The 7,110-nt window shown below is 34.0% G+C and overlaps 1 protein-coding gene across 1 annotated transcript in view; it reads right to left on the reverse strand.

Annotated features, from left to right (window-relative positions):
• Window positions 1-5,024, reverse strand: part of LOC142985403 (cytotoxic granule associated RNA binding protein TIA1) — a 196,529-nt gene extending 191,505 nt beyond the window's left edge. Inside the window, exon 1 of the mRNA XM_076133541.1 lies at window positions 4,519-5,024. The gene's annotated coding sequence lies outside the window, so the exon portion shown is untranslated. The remainder of the gene's footprint in view (window positions 1-4,518) is intronic.
• Between the last annotated feature and the right edge of the window lie 2,086 nt (window positions 5,025-7,110).

Here is a 7,110-nt window from a genome sequence, read left to right on the forward strand (position 1 = left end):
CATGCATTCTTACCAAACTTTGACTTTTTTCTGTGGACCATATATGGTTTCGTATGCATTATCAGTTTTTTCTGTGGTGTGCATAGCATGGCTTTTCCTTGGTTGCAGAATGGATCCTGCTCGCTTTTATGGCTCTTATAAGCACGTAAATCCTTGAATTTAATTTATTTGATTTTAAGCAAGCAGTTTCAGAACACTTACGCAAATCAGGTAAAGCAGTAAGTATTCGAAAAAGAGGACGTCCCTGTAATCAAAGCAGAGACGGAACGCCTATAACGCCTATAAGTTTTACTGGCCATGGAAGTCCTGCTTCATCTAATCCAGGAACACCCAATCGTCCAAGTAAAATAAGGAAAGTTCCTGTCAGACACCAAGAACTGCCGTTGAACTCTGTAAGAACGGACAAAATAGACCATATGCCGGAATGGATGAAAAACCGACAAAAATGTCAATGTTGCGGTCAAAAAACTTACACAAAATGTAAAAAATGTATGGTTTTCTATGCTACAACGACAAACTGAACTGTTTATCAGATTTTCATGATAAATACTGAAACTATTGTGCGAGATACTATAAGCTCAAATTATTTCCTTATTTCATAGAAACCCATATATGTCATTAGTACTTGTGATTATAATTTGTTTGAATGCATACGAACCCATATATGGTCTTAATTTTTTTTTTCGTTCCTGTAACCGTTTTTTTTTTAATTTCCTTTCTATAGTAAATCTTGTCAGTAAATAAAGGCTCAATAACCATAAAATATTTTTTTTATCGTTTCCTTCATAATTCATGCAGTAGAGGGTTAAGGACCATCGCGGCTCCGCTTACGTAAAAGTTAGTTTATATATTTCAAACTGAATTCCAACAATGAACTATTTTTTTTACACTAGCTCCAAAAAGCGACCAACTTATTTACAAATATTTATCCCCTATTTTACCTCCAGTAGGAGTGAATTACTAAACATCCTTTCTTAGAACCTTCTAAGAAAAGCCTATTCCATTCTTTTATTTTACTAAAACTTTAATAACCATTGACACGAAGAAGAAAAAGGTGCCTACATCACACGTTATCCAAATTTCTCTTTTCTAACATCTATAGTTTAGTCATAACTTTTAATACTCTAGTTATTATTAGTAATATATTAGTAACTATAGTGTTATTCTATAGTTTAGGCTGCGATGATTATGAGTCAATCAATCAATCAGTCAGGACAGTCATTTTATATTCATTGATAATTTGACTAAAATCAGGTGAGTAATTTTATTGTATCCTTAAAAAGCGTACCTAACTTTACTAATGATATAATTAAGGTAATGTTTCGTTTTACAAAATTTTATTTTGTTGTTCAACAATTGTTTGTAAAGCTCGTATAATATAGTGAAAACGTACTCTTAATGGTTAATATTAATAAAATAACTATTTGCATAGTAAAAATAATTAAATTTTAGTTCGGTAAAAGTATTTTTCGAAATAATAACATTTCAATTTCGTAAAAATCCAATTATTCGTTTAGGAAAAAGACCGCACGACAGATTTAAATAAACCTTTAGATTCTTGAAAAATATAGTTTCAATTTGCATGTAAATAACGATATTATGATTTTTTAACAAAAAGAAACAGATTTTATATTTATTTTGTTTTCCATGTCAAACTTTTCATTTTCGCGATATTATTGACTACCATATCGTGCAAATATTATAGTTTCAATTATGTTTAATTAAAAACTGTAAATATATTTTTATCGAATCATAAACATTTCGATTCTAGCAGATTTTATTTTTCCGATATTATTAAATATTCAACGTCTTATTTATTGTTTTCATCATTTAAATATTTAAACTGATTCAAAAACAAAATTATTAATTTTATTTTTCTATGAATAACCGCACTAAGACATATTTAATATTAATTTATTTTTATAATAACACACTTTTTAAAACATCCCAGTCACTATCCAAAAATTCGCAAAGACATGTCACTCACTTCACGTCAAAGTCTATGTTTACTAACAGTTCAATGACCCGACCTTGGGTACCGAGTTGTTTACAAACAAACAACAAACAAAACAAAAACAAACAAAAATCACTTTGGCAAACAAATTTACAAAAAATCCAAAAAACAACACTACACGGTATTTTTTGTAAAATTTGCAAATTATTTTTTGTTAATTTGCAAATTTATTTTCTGAAAATTTGCTCCGTGATTTTGCGGTACGCGCGTTCGTGGGTAAAGTCGGTCTCATACTGGAATATAGTTGGGTTATTTTGGGCGGATGGGCGGGACTTCTGGGCGGGATTGGAGACCACGCCCACCTGAATTAAATTTGAAATATATTTCAGTCTAGACGGTCTGAAAATGGCCGGTCTGTGTTAGAATATTCTTAAGTAGTATAGTATAGTAAGTAGTACAGTAAATCAATCCATAGATGGGTGACCGCATAGTGGTATTTGTACTGAGCGTCTCTATGCTTCGGAGGGCACGTAAAAAGTCGGTCCCGGTTGTTGTCAATTCAGATAACAGTCGTTAAGCCACGTCAAGGCCTTCGGGCGGCTTGAACAACTTTGACACTAGGTTGACCACTAACCATACGATAACAAGAAGAAGTATACTATAGTATTACTAACTGCAGTAGCAACGCCTGCCCCAAAACCAAAACACTGTAACTTTCAACAATCCGTTTTGAGATATATATTTTTTTAAAGACAACTCCCGCTCTAAGAATTGCTCTTGTGTCGCGGGGACTTTTACAAACATACAAACAACGGACACAAAGCACAGCCAGACCCGAAACAATTATTTGTGGATCACACAAATAATTGTTCCGTGTGGGAATCGAACCCACGACCTCCCGACGCGATGGTATCGGCGTGGCTACCTAAACCATTGCGCGACGGAGGCAGTCTAAAATTAAAATTGCCAAAAATGTTTCTTTTTTTACCTTATTCTGAACCTAATACTGTATTCTTTTATTTGCTTTATCTGTACTAATCTATACTAATATTATAAAGCTGAAGAGTTTGTTTGTTTGAACGCGCTAATCTCAGGTACTACTGGACCGATTTGAAAAAATCTTTCAGTGTTAGATAGCCCATTTACCGAGGAAGGCTACAGGCACGCTACGACCAATAGGAGCAGAGTACCAGTAAAAAATGTTACAAAAACGGGGGAAATTTTGAGCCATTCTCTTATGTGACGCAAGCGAAGTTGCACGGGTCAGCTAGTCTTAAATAAGAGTTAAAATGATAAAACAGTTGATCACCAGGACTGAAATGAATTAAAGTCTTTTGGATTGGCACGACAGAAACGTTATTTTGCCATATAAATTTTAAAATAGGTTGAGCTACCCTTAGGTAACACTAAGGGGTATGAAAAATAGATGTAGGCCGATTCTCAGACCTACTCAATATGCTGACAAAATTTCATAAGAATCGGTCAAGCCGTTTCGGGAATTGTGACACGATAATTTTATGGTTAGTGGTAATTTTATGGTATTTACACGGTTAGTGGTCAACCTAGTGTCAAAGTTGTTCAAGCCCGACGGCCTATGACGTGACTTATCGATTGTTGTCTTAATTGACAACAACCGGGACAGACTTATTACGTGCCCTCCGAAGCACCGAGTCGCCTAGAAGTCATCACAAGTCGTTTTTTTTGCCATATTACTTAAAACGTGTTGTTTCACTTGACAACAAAATTCCACGAAGATAGGTACCTACCTATATTAAAAAATACGAAGTTCCGAATCTTTTAATAATAATTGACGTTTAGTGTGTATCGCTGATTGTTGGCAGCTCCTCGCATGATCAATTATTGTATCAACCACATTGTAAAACTTTTGGCGATTGAAAAGAATGTGTGTGAGTTTCTCGCTAGCTGTTCTCATAAGGCTCTACCCCCTTTCCGAGCTAGTGGTAGATTCAGTAATTGTAATGACTATCATAAGTGTCAATATTTGACCTAAATGACTAAATGATTTGATTTTGATTTAGATTTTTTACTACGCGTACTAAACGTACTTTTCATTTCAGAAGTTATCAAGCTTTTCACTTTAAACACTATGGTTTAAAGTTTAGTTATACGAGTTACCGTAGTATAAATAGCTGCTGTAGAAATAACATAGGTACCTACCTATTGGTAAATCGAAAAAAAATGTTACGTAAGAAGATATATTATTAACTTGTAGATTTTATTTAGTTGAACGCGCTAATCTCAGGAACTACTGGTGCGAATTGAAAAAATATTTTACTGCTGGATAGCCTATTTATTGAAAAAGGCTATATATATAACATTACGCTACGACCATCAGGAACGGAGTAGCAACGAAAAATGTTTCAAAAACGGCAAAAATTACGACCCATTCTCTCCTAATGTTACGCAAGCGAAGTTGTGCTTGTCAGCTAGTAGGTACTTACCTACTAAATAATAAAATATTGTCTTCAAAACAGTATTATTTTGTACAAATATTCATATTTACGTCCCGCAATGACTTTTAAATACCTTAAATTATTACTTACGTGTACGCTGGGGCAACAGCGGCGACATCGCAAGGCTCGCGAGCTCGGCGCCGGCGCGTCTCGCTCCTGTGTCGACACTGACACTTGCGGCGAGTGTACTACCTACCTACTTACGAGTTATTATCACTTATTGTTACTTAATCACTAATCACTTCGAGAAAATAATGGAAAAGCAATGCACATTGTTGAAATTTTAACGTGTTTTTGATAACAAAATTCTAATCTGCATATTAAATAACGTGAAACTAACAACAAAATCTCCCGCCGGATATAAAGAACGTATACGGTATTTGAGACACCGCGAAACAACAAACACTTACTACCTTATATTAATATACCATCAACACTATGGCGTCCTTATCGCAGTAGGTAAAATTAAATATCTTTATTACACAAAACAGTCACTATTACTATTTAATTTCACTAAAAACTAAATTAAAACAATAAATTAGTGTTATTTTTGCGAAATATTAACTTAAATATTCGTTTTTTAGCGCGGGATGTTACGATAAGTGTTTCAAAGACACAAGTTCGCGCGGCACTGTCGGGATAGATCAATGATCAAAGTAGGGATGGCAATCTGAATCGATTAATCAAAAAATCGATTTTTTATCGATTTCTCGGACCAGAAATTGATAATAATAATAATATAATAATCTACTTGTATTACTTCATAACAATGTAACTGTTTGTTTTTCCCTAAATAAATAAAATAAATAATTATAGAGATTTAAATCGATTTGTAGATCATAATCGATTTAGTGAATCGATATTATTCAAAAATACTTAAAAGGATACCTCCGTCCCAAGCTATATATCTTTGTATTACAAGAAAAGGAAATAAAAGACATTTTTATTTATTTATTTTTATATTATGGCCTTTAAAATTGTTTTTTTTTAACCATTTGGATCTTAGAACATATGACAAACTGATGCTTTCCAGAATTTTGGTAAAATCAATATTTCAAATAGGATATATTATTTCCTAACTTTTTAAGGTTACAATATTATTACGAGGTAATAATTTATAAACTTAACTGTGTACTGAAACTTAGATAATACATTAGTATGAAAAAATTGTATAGATAGATTTAACTGTCAAAATAATGAAAATCGAATTCACAGATCTATCTTTTAGACATCGAATTTTATATGAAGCGGTTCATCTGGATACGAAAAAGAAATTAGATTATAGATTTTAGAAAAAATCGCCATCCCTATCATCAAACGGAGCGGCGCCGGCGGCGTCTCGTGCGCCGACCAATAGCAGCGTCCCTAGGAAAGAGAGCCTTTCATACTGCCTTCCTATTGGCTGATGCTTTGTTCTAGTAGCATTTTTTCTCATTTTAAATTAATTGATTCGAATATCGGAAGAACAGCTGTTACTAAGTAACAAGTAACTCTGAGGTTAAGCTACGCTTGCCGAGGTTGATAAGCAGATGGGTGAATTAGATACCGAATTTCTTCGTGTTTCGTATGGCACGTTAAATTGTGGGTTTCGGCTATCATTTTCGAAGATCTTTGACAGTCGTTTACAGTAGTCAGAAGCTTGAAGGTCTGACAACCAGTCTTATCGTGTTATAACCCAGGTAACTGTGTTGTGGTGGTCTGATAGACAGTCGCTCCATGTAAAATACTGGTATTCAGCTGCATCCGGTGAGACTGGAAGCCGACTACAACATACAACATAGTTGGAAGAAAGGCTGATATGATTCGCAAAAACCGTAGCGCCGCGTGTAGTGGGATCGAATCCCACCCGGGACAAACATTTGTGTGATGAGCACGAGTATTTGTTTTGAGAGTGGATGTTAATTTATCTATATATACTTCTAAATACATACTTATATTATAAGTATGTATTTAGAAGTATATAAGTACGTTTTTCAGTTGTCTGATTACCATAGTACAAGCTCTGCTTAGTTTGGAATCAGATGACCGTGTGAGTTGTCCCGCAATATTAATATTTATTTATTTTTTTATTTCATATGACTCGTGAGGTGAATGAACTTTGAACTCACGTTGATTTCGTAAATGCGTGAATTTTTATATTTAAAGATACCCGGATCTTTGTCGTCTTGTGGTCGTTAAGACAACTAATAATTATGTATTGAGATGTTCACAGGTTCGAACCCGAGGCTATAGTACTTATTATTCTGTGCCCGAGGCAACACATCAATGACTTTTCAAAGTTACGAGTAAATTAGAAATATTAGGTCGGGGAAAAAGTCTTTTCGCATTATAGTATGTATGAACTTGTAATAAAATCTCTTTGGCTTCAAGAATCACAAAATAGTACACTGTTCATTAGGTTTCTTTCAGTGAGCTCGTGAATTACCCAAATATCGAGCTTTTTGTGTAGAGAAAAGATTTTACTACAATTTCATACATACTGTAATGCGAAAAGACTTTAGATTGTAATGATCAACACGTTACGCCAAAGCAGCAATGTACTGAATAGTGACCATCAATTTGACGTACAATAGTTGTCAACTGAGATACGTGATACGCAAATAGGGTAGCAATTATCCCTTAATATGGTCAATGCAATTTACCAAATAAATTAGCTTAAGGGCTAAAGGGGTCTGGCCACAT

This window comes from Anticarsia gemmatalis, chromosome 30, assembly GCF_050436995.1.
Source record: "Anticarsia gemmatalis isolate Benzon Research Colony breed Stoneville strain chromosome 30, ilAntGemm2 primary, whole genome shotgun sequence".
Classification (NCBI taxonomy): domain Eukaryota; kingdom Metazoa; phylum Arthropoda; class Insecta; order Lepidoptera; family Erebidae; genus Anticarsia; species Anticarsia gemmatalis.